Genomic DNA, 21,089 nt, shown 5'->3' with positions numbered 1-21,089 from the left:
ACTACCTATTCAGGGTATTGCACATAAAGATTTTGAAAATGCTCTGCTGTTGATGGTTGTAAAAGGCCATGACCAAGTAACTGTAATGGCTCAAAAATAATAAATACATAAATAAACACAGAAATACAGAAAGGAATAAATACAGTTGAGCCGTGTTTACATTAGTGATGTACACCAGAAATCTGCAATAAATAATTTTAAATTTGGGTTTCTTTTTTTAAATTAGCCTGGAAAACAGCTACCAGAAGCAAAGCTCTGCTCATGCTGGCCAGGTGCAGCCCCCAAGTATTACAAAAAAACCTGTGGCAGTGCAGAGCCTGTATGGGAAGGAGCCCAAGGAAAATAACTTGGATAAATAATTTAGGTTAAATGCAAAAGAGTTTTAGGCAGATGACACTTTGTGAGGTCATCTCGAGGTGGTTCAGATGACCCAGCTGGCAGGATCCAGCTCAGCACCTGCAGTCAGAGTTTTTGCAGTGACAAACTTGGTGACAGCAATTTCAGCAATGGCAGAGTTGGGTTGGTTTTTGCCCCTTCATTTCAGAGTATTCATCTGGTTCAGCTCAATGATGAACTCACTCAGAACTGAAAACATGATTGGGAGCTGGAAGAGCAGAAAATGTATTTTCCTCTCCCTACCTATGAAAAAAAAGTCCAAAGGATAAGATCTGCTGGGTTTTAATATTTCAAGGATGTGATGATCAGAAACCACTATTAATTTTTTTTACTATAGATAATAATATCTCCTTTGCATATTAACTTTATCAGTCAAATTAATTAATGAAATTTATCATTCAGGTGCAGAATATGCTCCTTGATTTTGCAGCCAGCACTGTTTTGGTAGGTCTGGTTAACTGATGGAATTAATGCTGTCCTCACCACAGTGGTACTGAACTCTCATTTCCATCCAAAAAGAACTTGACAACTCATAGAATAAAAAGAAATGCAACATTCTGCATTCTCATCCCTACAAAGATATAAACCACCTAATCAGATTACAAAATATAATTGCATACATGAATGTAAATAAATTAAATAATAGGGAGAGCTCCGTGATCAGTCAAAGGAAGTGCAAATTCAGTAACGCTCTTAGATTTGAACAAAAACAGTTAAATTTGTTGATAATGGGAATAATCTCCCCTTAGGAGAATGAGCTGACATTCTCAGGGAAAAATTAATAAAAGATAGATCAGACAGTACATTTTCCCTCATTTTCAGTGAAAATTGTATTTGAAAACCATCTTGAATGGAGATAAGATTGAATTTTCTATACATTTTGAGGGAAACAGATTTGTGGGTTTCTCAAAGAATTTTTTTTGTCCTTCTAGTAAAGTTTTAGGTTCTTTTGTTTTCCTCTTTCTTATTTTCTTTTTTTTTTCCCCTTGCCATCCCCCTGAAGTGGGTGTTTGGGGCAGGGTGGTGAGCAGCCAGATGTCAGAGGAGCAACGGGAGGAGGAGAAAGGCTCATATCTGAATGTGTCCCTAAATGAAGTCCCTAAAAAAAGTTACCCTGTGAGCCTCAGCCTTTTGGCTTTTCCTCTTCTTCTACAGAAACCCACCCTTCTTTTTCCCCTCCCTTGACCCACACCTTCCTGAACTGGGATTTGGCAATTCCACTCCTTAGGCTGCTGATTCAAACCTCCTCGTGTGTCTCGTGTCCCAGCAGAGCCCTCCTGTCCCCAGCCCTGTTGTTGGACCTGGCACTGAAATGGAGCCAGTGGAACCTGGGATCCATGCAGGCATTCCCAGCAGCCCATCTGGGCTCTCCCAAAGCTGCTGGGGGGAGCAGCACTGATCCCAGCTCTGTCCTGCCCTGGGGAACATCTTTGGGTTGTCTTTTTCCAGTACCAGGTGATGTAAAGGAGCTGCAATATCACAGTCATGGAATGGTTTGGGTTGGAAGGAATCTTAAAGCTCATCCAGTTCTAACACCTTGCACTTGACCAGGCTGCCCCAAGCCCATCACACACCTGTGCAGGGCTGTGTGTGCTGCAGCCTGCAATAATTTAGATCTAACATTTTTTTCTTTCAAATCATTGGATGTTTTAAAAAATTCCAACTCCTAGGAGGTGCTGTGATAGAGGAGATCCCAGGTGTTTGGTGACACTGCTGGGACAGTCCAGCTCCAGCCCCTGAGGGCGAAGCTGTGACACCACACCAGCTGCTCCTGAAATTCTTCTCTTTGGGCTGCATTTTGTTGCCTCACTAAAGCTGAGCTGTGCCTACCCCAGGCTGGCCTTTGCTCCGTAGAGGCTGAGCCTGAGCTCTCTCCCAGCCAGCCTTGGCAGCATCTGGAGCGTGGTGCTGCCCAGGGATGGCAGATGATGTTGGATGTTTGATCTTTCCAGCAAAGAGAATCCGCTCACCTTTCACCACCCCTCCCCTCAGCCCTCACTCAGTGCCTCATCCCGGGCTCACAGAGGGGGATAACCCATCCCAGCCAGGCTCAGCTCCTTGGAATACACCATGTGGAACCTGGGGAGCTGCCTTGGATCCGCCCCAGTGTGGCATGGGCACAGCAATTAGTAAAATCAAGGTGTATTTCCTACATCATGCAGCTGGGGGCATTTTGCAACTCATTTTGCCAGAGAAAAACTTGTTATTTAATTGCCTTGGCTGCTGCTGGATCAGATTCAAAATGAGTGGGAATATCAGGTCCTGCCAGATATATTCAATCATATTCCTGCTTTTTTTTCCCTGACTGGATCTGACGTGCCAGTAAGCAGTGAAGCAGTTAAATATGGACATGTGAATTCCAGCAAAGCTGAGATTTCAAACTCAACACCCCGCCAGGATGAACGAGGAAAACGAGCATCTCCCTCCACTCCCTGCCTGTCCCTGTGGTGAGTTTAAGGGCAAGAAAATTCACAATGGTTCAGCCAAATGGCAGAAGTTTCCTATTCACCCTGATAAACCAATAATAATATCTTGTGCAGACCCCAAATGAATAAATAATAATAAAAAAGCCTGCCAGAATTCAGAATTATGGGTGAGGGGAGGCCAGAGATGGTGGGCATGGTGGAGATGGGGTACAGGGACACTGTCCCTCCTGGAGGGGATGGGATGGGGCATCTCCCACCACCACATCCCTGTGCCCAAGTGAAACTGGGTGGAGAAGGGGAAAAAAAGACATGTCTAAATGAGTCCAATACTGATTATGAAGTTCCTAAGAGGCAATCTAATTTAGCTATATAAAATCATGAAAGGGGAAGAATTAATTGATACTAATGAGTTATATGAGATAGCATCATAATTAATTCCTAAATAGAAAGAGGACATAGGCTGGAGTGAGGGGGGGATCAGACTGGCCTATATTCCATAATAGATTACAGAGGCTACTTGAGATGAGAGACAAACTGCCAAAGTCAGAGTGGGACGGAGTCAGGAAGTCTTTGCCAATGCAAAGAAAATTCTTTCCAGCAAATCCTGAGAGCTGGGAAGTTCAAGGGCCACTTTGCCTTGTCCCTGCTGGTCCCTGCATGGCATTTGCACCAGCGACACCCTGGCCCAGTCTGTCCATCAGGGAGCACAAACACAGCCCGTGCTGGTGGTTGCTGAGGTAATTATAAAGATTTAATTTGATTTTCCCCCCTAAATTGTGTGGTGAGTAAACGAGTACATAACCCCACAGCAATGTCATGGAGCTCCAACTTTCTTGCATCAACTTGGACACATAATTTGGATGTGATATTTGGAGCCCAGCTGCCTTTTTTCTGCTCCATTTTTACTCTTTTGGGCACAAATCACAGGTGACTACTCATATACTGGAAGACAAAAACCTATGATGAATCACAGAAATGAAATTATATAAGGACAGAGCATTGTGTCTTTAAATTCCATAAAATCATCATCACATCCTGACCCCACCTTCACCAACACAAATAAGAGACCTCTGCAGCTTTTCTCCTGAAAACCAATATTAGAAGTAATGTTTGGCTTTTGTTCTCCATCTTAGGTTCAGTTTACAAAAAAATTTAGTTGCTACTGCAGGGTAGAGCTCAGAGTACGTCCATTTAACAATGCTGGGTGCTTTTTTAGGGGGGAAATAATGGAAAACTATTTTGCTTTTCAGACTCGTGTTCACAAAGAGAAGAAAAATAGAAGAGAGCTGGAGAGGGATTTTGGGCAAGGGCCTGGAGTGCCAGGACAAGGGGGAATGGCTTTCTGCTGCCAGAGGGCAGGGTTAGACGGGGTATTGGGAAGAAATGAAATATTATCATATAATCCAAAGCAGGAGTGGGATGGAACCAGGCAGAGAAATGGAAATGGGGTAGAAAATCAGGAATTTAGATGTGAGGTGCTGATGTTCATCAGCCTTAATTTACTAATGATGGCTTCTCCTAAGATTTAACCTCATCCTTAACATACAACCCACAGTGAAATTTCAAAATCAGTGCTAGCCTGATAATCTCTTCCCAGTACAAACAAATTAAACATTAAATGGAAATAATGTGTGGATTTCCAGCTCTGGATTTGCTGCCCAGTTTAGCACTGCCGCTGGTGCTTCTTCCTCGTGACAAATTCACAGTGATGAATGTACCAAAGAGGCCACAGTGTTTCTAAAAATTACACCTAAATTTGATGGAGAGCCAAGGCAGTGCACTACCAAAATATTTGAGGAAGAGAAAGATTTGAGGGAAGATGAAGGAAATAATAAAGAAAAAGATGAGAAGAAAGAAAATGATGAAAATTAACAAAGTGATGAAAGAAATGATTGAGAGAATGATGAAATAAATAATGAAGAGGAAGAAAAATATGATGAAAATTAAGAAAATGTAAACAATGGTGAAGAAAATGAAATAAATGGTGAGGGTGAAAATATGGAAAAAAAAGATGAGGAAAATGATGAAAAATTACAAAATTACTAAAATAAAGCAAATTATGAAAAAAAATCGAAGATGAAGAAAATGATGAAATAAATGATGGAGACGAAGAGAAGGAAAAGATGAGGAGGAAGAAAAGCTTTCACATTTCTCAACCAGAGCCACCCCAACAGGCTCCCCGCAGCCGGATCCCGCTCGCAGGTGGAAAAGCCGCTCGGACGCCGGCACAGAGCTGCTGATAAATCTAATCCTGAAGGATTGGAAATGAGGTAAAAGAAATTCTGATGAAAATTATGTACATGTACTTTGACAAGCTCATAAACACTGCAGCCATGATAAGTTTTCTTATTTTTTTTTTAAGACCCGACACAACTGCGTAAGCCCAAACTCTAATTTTTACAGCCCTGGGTTTGGAGATCTGTCATTGGGAGATATAATGGAAAGAATAATTGCCTGGTGGCTGCACAAACAGGAGATGTGTTGTCAGGCTGCAGTTTGGAGGCTACATCTGGCTTCGGAAATGATTGATGCTGTCTCTGTGTGTGATTCAGGAAACCATTTTTTCTCCTTTCTTTTTTTTTTTCTTCCCTCCCCCCGCTAACACAACCACCACGCAGAACCTTCAATTAAATCAGTATTAAAGAAAACTTTTGATTTATTCCTCCTGCACCGCCGAGCCGCGGCCGGGCAGCGCGCGGCCCTCGCGGCCGCGGTGGGCACGTGATTCCAATTTGAAATTAAAAAGTCATGTCTGAATAACACAACAGCATTCTCATTTCCTAATACTCTGCTTTTTACTACTTTGCATTCAACTGTGAAAAGTCTTTTAAAACTCTGAACAGCAGTAAAACTTGAATGAATTTTTGACCCATTATTGCATAGCGGGTGCGCTTTCCAAGTTGGAGAGACTGCCAAGTTCTCCCCACCTAATATTTCCACTTTAATTGTGCCACTTGAGAAATTTACGTGCCTCAAAATATGGCATGAATCTTACGCTTATTGCAGTATCATTAGCAGCAACATTTAAGCAACATCTGTGTGCTATAGAACTAATTGAAGTAGCAGAAGTGGCAGCTGTAAATCCACAGGAAGATGGCAGTTTGCACCCAGCACTGCTGAGTTAGCGGGTAACTGTCAGCCTGTTCCTGCAATCTGCTCTCGAGGACTACGGTACAGGCACACAATGTCCAAAAAAATACAGCGAGGAGGCTAATGATCCTATTAACCACTTTGCTGCACCAATTTGGCTGTTTTTCCAGTTTCCTTGTTGGATTTCATTATATATTTCACTGTTCCAGTGAAAAAGTCCAGTACGAGATGTGCTCGCTTACTTAAGTGGGGGGAAGCTCCTGCTCAGTTGAATCAATGCACAAACCACTCTTTTTTCCTTTAAAATTCCATGTATTTCCCCGTCATTCCCATTGTTTAATTTTTCTTCATCACGCACGCCTGGGTGAAAAAGAACTTTTCCCAACTGTTAATGCTGGTATTTAAAGCAGTGACATTTTCCTCCCCGGGATGTAACATTTCCAATAATCAATAAAGCTGGAGGCCAAGGAGGGAGGAGAAAGTCTTGTTTTAGGTGCGAGGGTGGAAGCACATCTTCATTGGGGCCGGGAAGGCCGCGCGTGGCCGGCAGCACGCCAGCCCGGGCCCTGATTGCACTAATTGGTGATTGCAGAGGGAGGAAGGTGCTGCCAGCAGCATGTCCTGGAATTACCGGCTAATCCAGGCGCGGGGTTCAGAGCAGCGCCGCTCCTTCCGTCTTCATCTGCCTCTTGGGTGGGGAGGAGCAGCTCCAGCAACCCCACGGCGCTCGCAGGGACACGGGGGATGGAATGAACCAGAACACAGGAGTGGTTTGGGGACAGGGCAGTGGGGTTTTGGAGGTCACCTCATGGTGCATCCCCCCACTGTTGGCCACCTCCATCCCGGCCATGGCGCGGCCCCAGGGAGCCGGGAAGGCGCTGCTGGAGCCCCCTTGCCATGATCTGTTTGCCAAGAGCCCAAGTTCATTAGAGGCCCAGCACGTCTGCAGGGCTGCCATGTGACAGGCTGGGAGCCACCGGTATTTGTTGTCTTAATGCACAAGTACTCGGGGACTGGACTGATAAGGAAAAAACTGTTTGGAATCTGCTGCTCTACACGCTCAGGGTGGCACGGGCCAGCGTGATATTGAAAATCAATAGTCACGTGGTGGTTTAAAGGTTAGAGGTCCCCTGAATTAACTTTCTAGTACTAAATTACCAGATCTATTTATTTATTTATTTACCTATCTGCCTCTTTACTTATTTATTTATTTGTTTCCCCTTTTGCAGTGACTGGGGGGATGCACTGGCTTTAAAGTCTGCACCTGGAGCCAGGAAACAGAAAAACCTTTTAATAGCTGGTGTGAGGATTTAAATGTGAGGATTCAAATAATGAGAAAATTTAGAAGACGCACAGAAAGGTCCAAAATGGCAATGGAGCCAGGAGCATTGGGAGTGGCCTGAAAAGGAAAATGCTGCTTCAGTCTTTTAACTCACATCTGTATAATGCCTGCATTTGTGCTTCGTATAATATTTAAAATAATCCATCTTTTATTACTAACAGTGTTCACAAAATGTAAAGGAATGGTATTATTTACAATATTCATTCATTAAGAATAAACAAACAATATTGTCACAAATAAATAGAATGACTAGAGTCAAAGCTTGTAAAGAGATAACACTGCTTTTCACCAGTGAGCACAGTGCACTCCCAAGGACTGCTCCAGTGTGTAGCTACTCACACCTGGAAGCACATTCATGACAGGTCTTTAGCTTCTCTGCTTTCAGGTACTGCAAAACCCATATTATGCTTTTTTTTCACTGAATAGATTTCTTATTTAATTTATTCCAATGTTTCCCTTTCCCTTGTTTTCATTCCCCAGGTACACCGGCAGCCGGATTTTCAATATTGTCAGATCACAGAATACCCTGAGCTGGAAGGGGCCTGCAAGAATCAGCAAAGTCCAACTCCTTGAGAATTGGAATATTGAATATTTGCAGCCTGGGTTGGTGTTCCTCAGAAGGACCAACAGGGATCTGGGTCCCAGCTGCCCAAGGGGCACCGTGGCTGTGGGAGCTTTGGGACTGGGCAAACGCCCTGGAGGGTTGGGCATGAACCACCTTGGCAGATCCCAGGATGGATTGGGTTGGAAAAATCCCACCCAGTGCCACCCCTGCCATGGCAGGGACACCTCCCACTGTCCCAGGTGCTCCCAGCCCCAATGTCCAGCCTGGCCTGGAAGTGGCAGTGGTTCCAGGGGCTCTGGGGAGTCCCCAGGATGCCCCACACCCCTTTTCCATGGGAACATCCCGGTGGGCAGGGGCAGCCCCGGGTTCTGTCCCTTTGTGCCACCTGACCCCTCCAGGTGACCACAGGGAGGGGACATCTGAAGCAGCCACCGAGGCTTTGAAGCACCAGATGTGGCAGGAAAAAACACTTCCAGCAATTTTAGACACTGCAAAAAGATTTTTCTTTCTGGGTCAGGGACACTTCTGCAAAGCCTTTTTTCTAGAAATACTCGGCTGTTTTAAGATTTATTGATTGCTACAGCTTAAATCTCATTTTCTCTTACCACAGTTTGTCTGTATCCATGTGTGCTGTCCCAGCCAGGAGGGGACACCCGGGTGCTGCCACCAACAGGGCACTGGAGCTGGGCCAGGGGCACCAACAAAGCCCAAAGTAAGGGGAAAATTGCAGGATAGCCACTCAGGTCTCATTGCTGGACTAAATGAAGCACCTCTAAAAGAACTTCCAAAGCACATATGGCAGGATTTTTAGGGAGAAATACCAAGTGTCTTCTTTCAAAATTAAAATGTTTCTTCTTGAATTTTAATTTTTTATTTATATGATTAGTTATTATGCAATATCAGCATATTACAATATACAATATATCACACTATGTAATAATTACACATTGTAATATAATACAGCACAGTATAATATAAATATGAGAAATGAATGCTTAAATTAAACTTTAAATAATTTAAAAATGAAAATGAAACATAACCTTCTCAGGTCTGGAATCTTCAGACTCCTGTTCATCAGTGTCAGACCCATCCCTGCCATGGCCACCTCCAATTTCTGGGTACTTACACGTGGAAATATTTCCCCCTGCACACAGAGGCTTTGAATACACATTTCCAAAAATTCAGCCAAAGGCCCACATTTTGGTAAACAAACAAATAAAAGGATGGAGATGAGGTTGTAACTAATACAAATCTCCTGGTGCTCAGGGTTTGCTCAACCCCTACACAATTTTACCTGTGTGGAGAGCCCTGGACACACAGTGTAGGATCCATGTACCCACAAATTCCCACATAAATGGAATTACACCAGGGTAGAAACCAGGAAACCATCATTTGAAAGCATAACATGAACCAAGATTCCCTGGTTTGCACATGCACAAAACAACCCTATAGAAACGTTAAGATTTATTTTTTATAACTGTCATTTTTAACTAGCACACGACTCCCCTTATGTTTATTTCTGCCAGCAATCTTATTAATTCCCATACTACTTCTGGACCATGCTTGCACCACAGAAATAATTTTAATTGAACATTTATTAAAATAAATGCTTTGTCAGGATATCCCCACTCCATCTGGCTGCACTGGGCAGGCATTATTTCCTGGATGTGTCTGCTTTATACAACGTCTTCTCCCACAGCTCTCGCTGACGACCAGAGCTGGTGATTAGATTGGGGTGGCTTTTGCCCAGCAGTGTTTTGTGCCACAGCCCTCTCTGTCTCGTGGCCATGAGCTCACATCCACGCTCTCCAAAGCACAGGGCTCTTCCTCCTCTGCTGCACAGAACGGGGTTTATTTGGGACTGACATCCACAGCCCACCAGGCTGACAAAAGGCAGAGATCTGCTATAAATAACCCACCCTGCCAGGCTGCACGAGCTCTGTTTGGTGGGTTTGCTTTTGTTTTTTGTTGGTTTGGGTTTTTTGGGATTTTTTTGGTTGTTTTAATATTTTTTGTGGGGTTTTTTTTTTTCATGGTGTTCGTGCAAGCTTAGTTACAGAGATGAGTTTTGATAAGAAATGTAATATGAATTGGGTTCCCAGCATTAAATTTCCACCCTTGAAAATAAATGAAGCTGAGCTTTCCCCTCTCTCCCTCCCCACCACACTCACCTGCTGGCAAACATATTCTGGGCACCAAAAAGCCCTTTTCTAGCACTTTTAGCAGCCAAACATTATTTTTATTGCTGGCACCACGAACAAACAGCAAACAAACAGGAGACACAGTGAATTCACAGCATTGTGCAGTTAATCCTCCATTCAGCAGCGTATCAAAGCACTTTTGTGCTACTTCTGCTGTGCTTCATCTTCATGAAAGCCACGATTTTTATGGACTATCTCCTTCCCCCCAAACCCAGGGCTCTTGCTCTGCCTCTGGCCAGACCACAGGAGATTTGTTTCCTTCCACAACGAGGGAAGTGCTGTTTTCTGAAACTTCAGAAGGCAGCTGGATATTCACTGAACTGGTTGGGTTTAATTTGTTCCTCATCCAAAGCCTGTAACAGAAATTATCTCTATAATGGAAATTGCAAATGCTGCAGCACCCCCAAATTTGAAATTTATTTCTGTGCTCCAGCAGTTTTCCATTCTTCTGCAGCTTTGAGCATTGGTTTGTTTAGTGATTTTGGGGAGGTTCTTCTGCTTTTCAGCATTTCTGCTCTGTAGCAGGGCCTTGAGACACTCCTGGTCACACAGAGTTGTGCCCACCTGGAATCCTGTGTCCAGCTCAGGGCCCCTCAGGACAGGAAGGACATGGAGGGGCTGGAGTGTGTCCAGGGCAGCAGGAGCTGGGGGGTTCAGCCTGCAGATTCCACACTTTTGGTCAAACCTTGTCTCAGTAGATGGATTTGTCTTCAAAAATGAGATAAACCCAACAGTGCTCTGTAAAAGAGGGTGAAGCTGTGGCTGTTCCATCCCTGGCAGTGCCCAAGGCCAGGCTGGACACTGGGGCTGGGAGCACCTGGGACAGAGGAGGGTGTCCCTGCCATGGCTGGGGTGGCACTGGGTGATATGGAAAGGTTTCTTTCAGTCCAGACCTTTCTGTGATTTGATGAGCTTCAAATCAAGATCAAAGCATAACCTTTGAGTAGAGTGACATTCCAGCATCCCAAATACCCAAATAACTGACCCTGACTCTGCTGGTTCTACATCATTTTGCAGGGCATTAGAGAGGCAATATTTCTATGAAAATTTAATTTGGAAATGATGGAATAATCTTAATTTAGGAGGATGTCTTCCCTCACGCTTGGTGCACGTTGTTGAATCAACAGTTGATGTATTTGGTTTATTTTCTGTAGTCAGGCAGGGAGGGCTGTGGCTCACAGGCACTTTGCTCACACTGGAGTTTGTCTTTTTCTGAAGGCTCTGCTCCAAAATATTGTCCCAGTCACTCCCTGTCCAAGGAGGTGACGATTCCCTATGAAAACTTGGCATTAATTATTCTTCTGACTGTGACAACCATAACGAAGCCTATTTTTTATTGTAGAAGTGCAGATCCACATCAGTTTATAATTACATTATCCTTAATAACTGTTCCATGTATTTGCTGGCTCTCAAGTTCCAAACACGAGTTTTGAGGGAAGATGTGCAGGCTGAGATCCAGATGTGGATGGGTTTTGGGCTCGGGGATGTTCAGATCTGTGACTGGGGCTTCTGCCACTGCTGGCTGGAATTCCCAAAGCCTGCAACATCCACGTCCTGCAGGGCAGAACAAGGGGGCCCAGAGCCTGAGCCCAACCCTGTCCTGCCTCTCCCAGCCCTGTGGGGCTGGATGGACCCTGGGATCCTCTTCTGAGTGGTGCCACCACAGGGTACAAAGAATCCACCCCAAATTCTGCTTCCCTCCTCCTCAGTGGCAGAGGTTTGGGGAAGTTTAGGAATACCTAGGGCACAGACAGGCAATCCACTGCCAAATGCTTTGGCTCCAGCACTAAAGGATGGAGCCAAAACCAGTTTGGTGATAGCTGGGCAGAGCACAAAGAACAAGAGGGGTTTTGTGGTGATATGACACAAAAGTAAAGTTGGGCAAAGCCTGTCCACAGTTTCAGCCTGTGTGTGGCAAGCACCTCGAATCACAAAATCTGCTGGCTTATTTTATCAACAGAAAAGGCTTCCTGCTTAAAAGGTTAGACAGAAATTTAAAAGGCAGCTTGCAATGAAAGCCAAGTTGAGGAAAAGAGAAAAAGAATCCAAGAGGCATCCCTGAGGAGAGGAGAGAGCACAGCAATGTGGCCATCAGCTACTCATGTGTCAAGAACAGATGATCTGCCCATCATAATTAAAGAGAGACTTAAAAAAACCCACAAGGAAGCAGGAGGTGCCAGGAAAACTTCAGTGGAGCGGGAGCTGCTGGCTCAGACGTCGGGAGAGGAGGAGATGAGGGGCAGGGAGAGGCAGCTCCCAGCAGGGACAGGCACCCTGAGCTGACACCAGGGCCCGGGCTCTGCCTCGCCCTGTGATTAATGGCACCGGCTGCCACCAGGAGCCATCCTCCTAATGCATGTCACAAACTTCATAATTCCGCTTGGAACGAGACAACAGCAAGTTAAATTCCTGGATCACTGTCACCGTGTCACTTACAGAAGGAGTTGCACCGGGGAGCAGTTGGCTATTGGAGTAATTTGAATGGAAATGTCAGTTTTCACAACCTGTGATTTGAGGTGAGTGCCCTGCTATTATACAGCAGCTCTGTCAGGCTGAGAGCTCACTGCCACCTCCCCTCACATCCCAGCCTCCTCCTGCCACCCACTGCCACCAAAAAATCCACATTTCCTCCCCTGCAGCACCTGCAATCCCAGCGAAGAACAGCTTGAGTGGGTGAGCACTCCCTGTGTCTCCTCCTGTCCTGGCCAGATTTTAATCCTGATTTTTTTTTTATTCTGGCAAAGGGATGTGCTTCAAAACCTCCCTGAAAGAGTGAGCTGTTCCTGAATAAATTGATTAATCAGACTCACACTGACCTCTGGGTTTTGTCTGAGTAAGGACTTCTGAATGTGGTCAATATGTCTTGCTGCTAAATACTTGCAGGAGTTGCTACAATGAGGTTGTACACATCTTATGCACCTCTGTGACAGGCTCAGTCAATTCCTGGCACTGTAAGGGGAAAAAAATACTGTGCAGAAGTACCTGTCCTTCAGCACCACCTTTGTGCATGTTAGGTACACATTTATCCAGGTGTCATGGTGTTTGAAAGGCCACACACCCACTGCACACCTTGGCCCCTGCTCTGTCTCCAGTGATTCAGGAGGAAATGGAGTTAAATCAGTGTGGCTGGCAAGCAGGAACTCACAAAAGTTTAACTTCAATCCCTTAACGTCAGTTTAGAAGGGTTTATAAGGATACAAACTCAGTATTGCCACAGTTTTACTAAATTTCAGCCTTTGTGAAAGCACCAGAAATGCAAAGAAACAGAAAATCCTGGATGGGGCAGCCACAGCTGCTCTGGACACCCTGTGCCAGGGCCTTCCCACCCTGTGTCCTGGCACTCCATGCCCTGTAAGTGCTCTCTCCAATTGCAGAGCTGACCTAAGCCCAAGGGAAAATAAAAGCAGGGAACGCTGGCTCTGAGAAATCCAGCTCACAGAACGGAGCACGGGAGGTGAGAGCCCGAGGACATCACTGGCACCCTTTTCCAGCCATCCTGGAGGACAACCTGCACTGGGAAGGGTTTCTCAGGCAGATCCCACACAGGTGACTTAGTCCTACACCTGCAATTTTTAAAAAAGGAAAAATAATTGAGCTGAGAAATCTCTTGGATGGCAGCTCTTCTTGGCTGAGCGTTGATACTGGAGAGCAGCAGCAATAGGGTGAGTTCTTTTGTGGGTTTCTCCTCCTTGGATGAGCAGGATGCTCTGTTATGGAAAAAATAAGAAGGTCTGTTGTTCAAAAGCAGGGCTGTGACAGCGAGATATTTGGGGTTTGCCACCCTCCATAGGCAGGAGACAATAAAGAAATGATTTTGCTGTTTATACATTGCCCATGGTGCACAGACGTTGGGGTATCTGCAGGCAAAGTGAAGCTCAATTACCACTATTATTTTTCCTTTAAAGGAGAGGTTTCCTGACTCAGTAAATCCAGGGATTTTTCTTATTCTTTCATGCCAACACAAATACGTCAGGAGAAAACCTCCTCTACAAAACAGCGAAGGAGATGGAAAACAAGCCAAATTTAGATTTTTGCCTGCAGGACAATTGACAAACCACGACGCTTTCCTGGCTTCAAAACAGCTCCTTAGATCACAGGTGGTTGGATTTTAAAGGGTAGGAAGCAAAGCTGTCTCTTTCCAGTGTCTCCTCCACAGCCTCCTGACTTTTATGTGTGCCCGGGCAGGGGAGCCTGGATCCTGTTGCAACACTCTGTTGGACTATAAACCAATGATATTTGCTTTACCTGTGCACGATCTTCCATGCAACAAAACAACATTTACATCTGGGATCAATTTGCTTGAAATTAAAGTGCAGCTGCTATATCTCTTCTGCATCAAAAGTGTGGTGTTAAGGCTATAACACACAGACAGTTACACATTACTCGGCATTGTAATATTTAGATTTGTGTCATTTTCCATCTGAGGCAAAAAGCATCTTTAAATAAATGAGTGATCTTAGACTACATATTTTATGGGCTGTGTACTCGGCGAGATATATCCACATTTGCAACGTGCATGTTCTGAGCTCCAGTTGCCAACTGTGTGTTTAGGCCTTGAATTTTAATGCTCCAACAAAAACGTGGCGTTGGGGTAACTGGGGCTGTGTGGTCTGGAAAGTTCTGCTGTGCTTGTGCAAGAGGGGCTGGAGGAGTTTTGGGGTGTTCTCAAGTAAAAGGGAAATGCAGGTGCACTTCCCCCTCCTTCAAAGGCTTTGGGGTGACCTAATTGCAGCCTGCCAGGACCTAAAGGGAGCTACAAGAAAGATGGAGAGAGATGATTTGCAAGAGCCAGGAGTGCCAGGAGAAGGGGGAATGGCTTCAAACTGGGAGGAGGTTTAGATTAGATACCATGGGGAAGGAATTCCTCCCTGGCAGGGTGGGCAGGCCCTGGCACAGGTGCCCAGAGCAGCTGGGGCTGCCCCTGGATCCCTGGCAGTGCCCAAGGCCAGGCTGGACACTGGGGCTGGAGCACCTGGGACAGGGGAAGGTGTCCCTGACCAGGGGCTGGAACTGGATGGGCTTCAGGGTCCCTTCCAACCCAAACCATTCTGGAATTCTATAATTGTTAACTACAGCACACCATTTTCTGATGCCTGGGGACAATTTGGCTCTGAAGTTTCCAGCCAGTTTTACCCAACACTGCTCCCTCTTAGCTCTGTCCTCCCCAGATCACCAAATTCAGCCTGATATTCCCTTATTGTTTTACTGCCACTGGCAAGCAACAATTCAAAAGCCCCAAAAACACTGCCCAGGATAAAAGTTACTGAGCAGAGAGCAGGGCAGCTTAGTGAAATCAAGCTCAGTGGTTATCTAGGTCATTTCAAAGACAGAATATCCTACCTGAAAGCACAGTGTATGTGTATTGGTTAAAACAAAAAAAAAAAATGGAACTGCAGCATTTCCAAGCTATCACTTCCTCCTGGCAGCTGCAATATTTTGTGTTTCAGTGAAGATGAATCAGATTTTTTTTGGTAACAGTCAGAGAGAGGCTGCAGCCTCCGCTGGGCGCTGCTCAACCCCGGCAGATGAGAGGCTGTAGGATCTCCACATCTTCTGCTCCAGCTTTGGCAAAAAAGGACTTTTCCAGAGCAATCCCGCAGTGGTTGACACGACATAAAGCTGTGAAAGACAGGATGCTGCTCATCCAAAAGAATCAGATGATGTACCTGGACTTTATCCGCTGCCTGGAGAAGAGAGACAACCAATTAGTCCAACACAGCTTCTTTGCCATACCCAGGCTGGAAAACAGATTGAAGGGGTCAAAAACATTCAGAAGGCTCCACATGATCTGACATTTGCCTTGTCACAATTTTCCTGACAGCCAGAAGGTTGGAGGCAGTCTGCTGGTCATCGGCAGCGACGGAAGGGAAGACTGATTGCCGCGGCGGGCGCGGGGAGCTGCTCAATTAACAGCCTGCTCCTCCTCAAAGCAGCCCCTTCTCCAGCAACTCAGGCTGGGCTTAGGCTGCTCATTTTAGAGGATAAACAGGCTGTAAACAGCTGTGGGAGTGAGCAGATATGCCTGGAGTTTCCAGCCTCCTGATATTCCTGTGCACACAGATGTGATCTCCAAGCTGAGACACTCAGAGGTCCAAAGCTCGTTCCAGTCCCATCCTCTTCTGCACTCCATTGCATCTCCACAACAATCTGCTGCAAAATGCAGTTTAAAGGCAAAATGCAGACTTCCATGGCCAATAAATCAGATTCATTTCAATATTTGCTTTTATTTTCCAGGTTGATTTTGGCCCCACTTAAATAGAACTTTCAGCAGAGTAAATTCTTTGCATGGGGTTTGTCTCAGCCTGGGACATGAGAGTGGGAACTCACCACATATCTGTGTGGATGATACAGACACAGATCTAGATATCATCCATCTATCTATCTATCTATCTATCTATCTATCTATCTATCTATCTATCAATCTAACTATCATCTATCTATCTATCAATCTATCATCTATCTATCTATCTATCAATCTAACTATTATCTATCTATCTATCTATCTATCTATCTATCTATCTATCTATCTATCTATCTCTTAGATAAAAATCAGGATAGTTTTCTCTTTCCCCACTATTCTGTGATGAAATCCCATCCCTTCTGCCACCCATCTGTCACAGCCACTGGGAATGTCTGTGGTTCATCCTCCTCACCTTTTACACAGAAAGTAAAAAGCACGACAGCCCTGAGATCAGGAGTTGTATGTCCTAACAAAAATGGAACATTTGGATAGGCAGAGATTGAGATCCTCTCTCCTAACCCACTTCTCCTGATGCTGCTCCACGCTGCAGGCAGGGAGCTCCTGAAGAGGCTGGATCTCTGTTCACCAGTGGTGGCCAATCTTCTGATCCACTGACTGGGTGCTTAGGATGACAATATTTGGATAAAGGTTTGAAAAAACTTAGCCCAAACAAACCCTTCCAGAGGTGGAAATCCAGCCTTGGTTGGATGTTTGGTCAAAGAGGGGTCCTACCACACTCCCTCCAAATTAATTAATACATTATATATTATTATGCACACAGACACTCTGTATTACATATTTTAAAATTTATTTAAGTGGGGAAGGCTACATTTCAGAAAGCCTTTCAAGAGCAGTGAAAGCCAATGGCTCAGCCCTGTGTTAAGACCAAACTTCTGCAGGTCCTAGATAAAATAAGAGGCATTTTCAGTGTGCCCTCAGCACAGCCCTGACCCTTTGGCAGCACCAGGTGCCTGTGCTGGTGTCCCTGGCTGCCCAGGGCGAGGCTGGACATGAGCTCTGCTGGCTCCCTGCGAATTACAGCTCTGGCCCCTGGGGTCACCTCCCTCTGCTCCTCCTCCTCCTCCTCGGGGCAGGGGGCACCAGGAGCCAAAGGGGGCACAGGAGCTGCTTTCCAGCCAGCCCAGCTGATTACTGAGGCATCCCCCACCTTCCAGCTGGGGAACACCAAGTTTGCCATCAGGTGGTGTTGGCTGTGTCTGTAAATGATGCTTTGGTGCAGCAGCTCACGCTGCAGTGCTCCCTTAATTCCTGCACAGCCCAGAACCCCCTGAGGGCTCTGCCCACACAGCTCCAGGCCACCTGCACTCTGGGTGAGCTGCTGACCCGGGTGCCTCATGGGAAAGTTTTCTCTAAGTAAAAATTAAAATGAACTTTTGCTCATGAGCATTTTGTTCAGACAGGACAAAGGGATTTTTTTTTCTGGGTGCTGTGAAGAAATAATTTCTTCCCACCAGTTACTTTGTCATTAACTACTGAAAGGCTGCTGTGTGCCCACTGCCCCCCAAAATTCAACCTGCACTTACCATGCTGATTGAAACCAATTTTGATTGGTATCAAAGGCACATAAAATGTGTTTGATTAATGAAAGCAGAAATACAGACCATGTTCAAGGTTTATGCTTCCTAAAAATCAAGGGTCATAATCAACACTGAACTCCTGGAAAGGCTCAGCCATGAGAACAAAGTTGTAGGATTACAGAATCATGAAATGGATTGGGTTGGAAGGGTCCTCAAAGCCCTCCCAGTGCCACCCCAGCCATGGCAGGGACACCTTCCCCTGTCCCAGGTGCTGCCAGCCCCAGTGTCCAACCTGGCCTTGGGCACTGCCAGGGATCCAGGGGCAGCCCCAGCTGCTCTGGGCAATCAACAAAACCAATTTTCCAAAACCTCCCAGGCTGAACCAATGGAAATACAATGGGTTTTCCTTTTGCTCACCAGAGTTTTAAAGCTTTAACTCAAATCTGGGTCCAAAGCCCCTCGGGGTCCCCATTCCCAGAGTCCTGCCGTGGTGCTCCAGCCTGGGATCTGAGCAGGGCTGGAGGGGCTGAGCAGAGCCGAATTCCAGATCGGCTGAAGTGCCCTACTTTGAAGTGAGAGACAAGATTCCGAGTGGAATTAGGTCATCCCGGCGCCCATCGGAAATGAAAATTACATCATCGCTCGGTGCTCGTCCTCGGATAAAAGGGCTGCAGCTGTTTCCCTCATCAGCTCCCAGCAGCTCTGCTCTCGGGGTCATGCTGAGGGTTATTTTAATTAAACACAACCTCTCCCAGCCACTCTGACCTCGGCTGGTGCCTAAGTTGGGTTGAGCCCCATCCCGGGGCTGGGCAGAGCCCCCACACCGGGCTGGACCCTCACCTTCCTCCCGGTTCCTCCCACGGGCAGGAGCTCCTCTTCCATCCGCCCTGCTGCCGTCTGCAGCCAGAACTTCCGCAGAAAGAAGAGCAATTCCACCTCAGACAGCCCCCCCAGCACTGGATGGGCTGCCTGGCACCTCGCAGCACCCACAGGCATGGAGCAGCATCCCCTTTCCTGCAGGTTGGATGATTGATCAGGGAGAAGAGCCCGGGAGGAGTCCCCCACGCTCCCATCTCCTCCAGGAAAACTCACGGCAACAAATAAAAAGCCCTGTTTAAAATAACTAAATAAGGCACTTAAACAGGTTTTAAAAATTGATAACTCCGCGCACGGGATCGATCTTAATTACTGCCCAGGTGGAATTTTTTTCTTTTTTTTTTTTTTGTCTTCTGGCTTTTTTCAGCTCAAAGACTCACCCGCCCACGCCAGCCATTAATGAGAAACGTTAAGGGCTCCTTAACAATGTCCTTTCATCAGCCCGAGGTGCTGCCAGCATCCCGCTCACGTCAATTTGCACCTCCTGGTCCAGCTCCTGCATCCCGGCCGCGAGTGATGGAGCGCAGACCCCCGGCTCCGGCCGGGCTGGGCACCTCCTCCGGCCCCAAATTCCCGGACACGGCTCCGGCCGGGCTGGGCACCTCCTCCAGCCCCAAATTCCCGGACACGGCTCCGGCCGGGCTGGGCACCTCCTCCGGCCCCAAATTCCCGGCTCCGGCCGGGCTGGGCACCTCCTCCGGCCCTACATTCCCGGCTCCGGCCGGACTGGGCACCTCCTCCGGCCCCAAATTCTCGGACACGGCTCCGGCCGGACTGGGCACCTCCTCCAGCCCCAAATTCCCGAACACGGCCGGGCTGGGCACCTCCTCCGGCCCCAAATTCTGGCTCCGGCCGGGCTGGGCACCTCCTCCAGCCCCAAATTCCGGCTCCGGCCGGGCTGGGCACCTCCTCCGGCCCCAAATTCCGGCTCCGGCCGGACTGGGCACCTCCTCCAGCCCCAAATTCTGGCTCCGGCCGGGCTGGGCACCTCCTCCGGCCCCAGATTCCGGCTCCGGCCGGGCTGGGCACCTCCTCCAGCCCCAAATTCCCGGCTCCGGCCGGGCTGGGCACCTCCTCCAGCCCCACATTCCAGGACACGGCTCCGGCCGGGCTGGGCACCTCCTCCAGCCCCACATTCCCGGCTCCGGCCGGGCTGGGCACCTCCTCCAGCCCCAAATTCCCGGCTCCGGCCGGGCTGGGCACCTCCTCCGGCCCCAAATTCCCCGACACGGGCGGGGGATGCTCGGCATCAGGCTGGCTGGGGAGCAGCCTGGCCCCCCATTTCTGCATCACCCCGCTGGGGAAGCAGCTAAATGTGGTGGCTTCTCCCCCCGAGCCTCCATCCTGCAGCGATGGGGCCGAGGATGCTCGTCCTTGATCCCCCCGGGGGATAATGGGAGAGGAAAAGGGGTTGGGAAGAGTGGGGGAGGGAGAGGATTCCTGGGGAAAATGGGGGTGGGAAGAAGCAAGCACGTGGAGAGGCGAGGTTTGAGGACAGGGAGGGAGTAAAGGTGTTGTGAGGACACGGCTTCTGGGGGGAAAAAGAGGAGAGGGGAGGGAAAAAAGAAAAAAAGAGAGAAAAAAGGAAAAAAATAGGGAAAAAGAGAAGAAAATAAAAAAAAAGAGAGAAAAAGTAAAAAGAGAAAAAATAGGAAAAAAGAGAAGAAAAAAGAGAAAAATAGAAAAAATAGCAGAATCAGAGAAGAAGATTAAAAAAAGGAAAAAAACTAAAGAGAGAAAAGTAAAAAGAGAAAAAGAGAAAAGAGGGAAAAAAAAGAAAAGTAAAAAGAAAGAGAGAGAAAAAAGAAAAAAGAAAAAATAAAGAGAAGAAAAGAAAAAAGAGAAGAAAAAAGAGAAGAGAAAAAAATAAGAGAAAAAAGAAAAGTAAAAAGAGAAAAAAAAAAAAGAGCAAAGAGGAAAAAAAAGTTTAAAAAAGGGTACAAAAAAGAGAAAAAAAAATAAAAATGAGGACCAAAGAAGAAAGTCAGAGCAGCGGGGGCAATGTCGCTGCTGCCCGGCACAGGGCCGTGGGGTGTTTGTTTCTCTCACCCCACAGGAGTTATCTGGAGCCCGAGCAGCACAGCCCAAATCTGCTCTGGAGCGGGCAGGAGATTTTCCTTTGTTTTCCTGGAGGAGCGCAGGGCACGGCCCCTCCCGCGCAGCCCCGGCCCCGCTCCCCTTCTCCGGGGGTGTAAAACCCAGCACAAGGAAACCCCCACACGCAATTCTTCCAGGGGTTTTGCATTCCTGTAAGGTTCTTATCGGGAAATTATTCTTGAAATAGTCCCTAAATCTTCCAGGATTCCCCTTGGGATATTGAGCTGTAAGTTTTTAAGGAATTTTCAAAAGGTTTAATCATTTTTGCATTTCCTTTAAGGAAGCAGCTTTGCAACATCACCTTTCCCAATAAATAA

This window comes from Haemorhous mexicanus, chromosome 7 (genome assembly GCF_027477595.1).
Source record: "Haemorhous mexicanus isolate bHaeMex1 chromosome 7, bHaeMex1.pri, whole genome shotgun sequence".
NCBI classification, from domain to species: Eukaryota; Metazoa; Chordata; class Aves; order Passeriformes; family Fringillidae; genus Haemorhous; species Haemorhous mexicanus.
The sequence above is the reverse complement of the archived record's forward strand: the minus strand, read 5'-3'. Positions refer to the sequence as shown.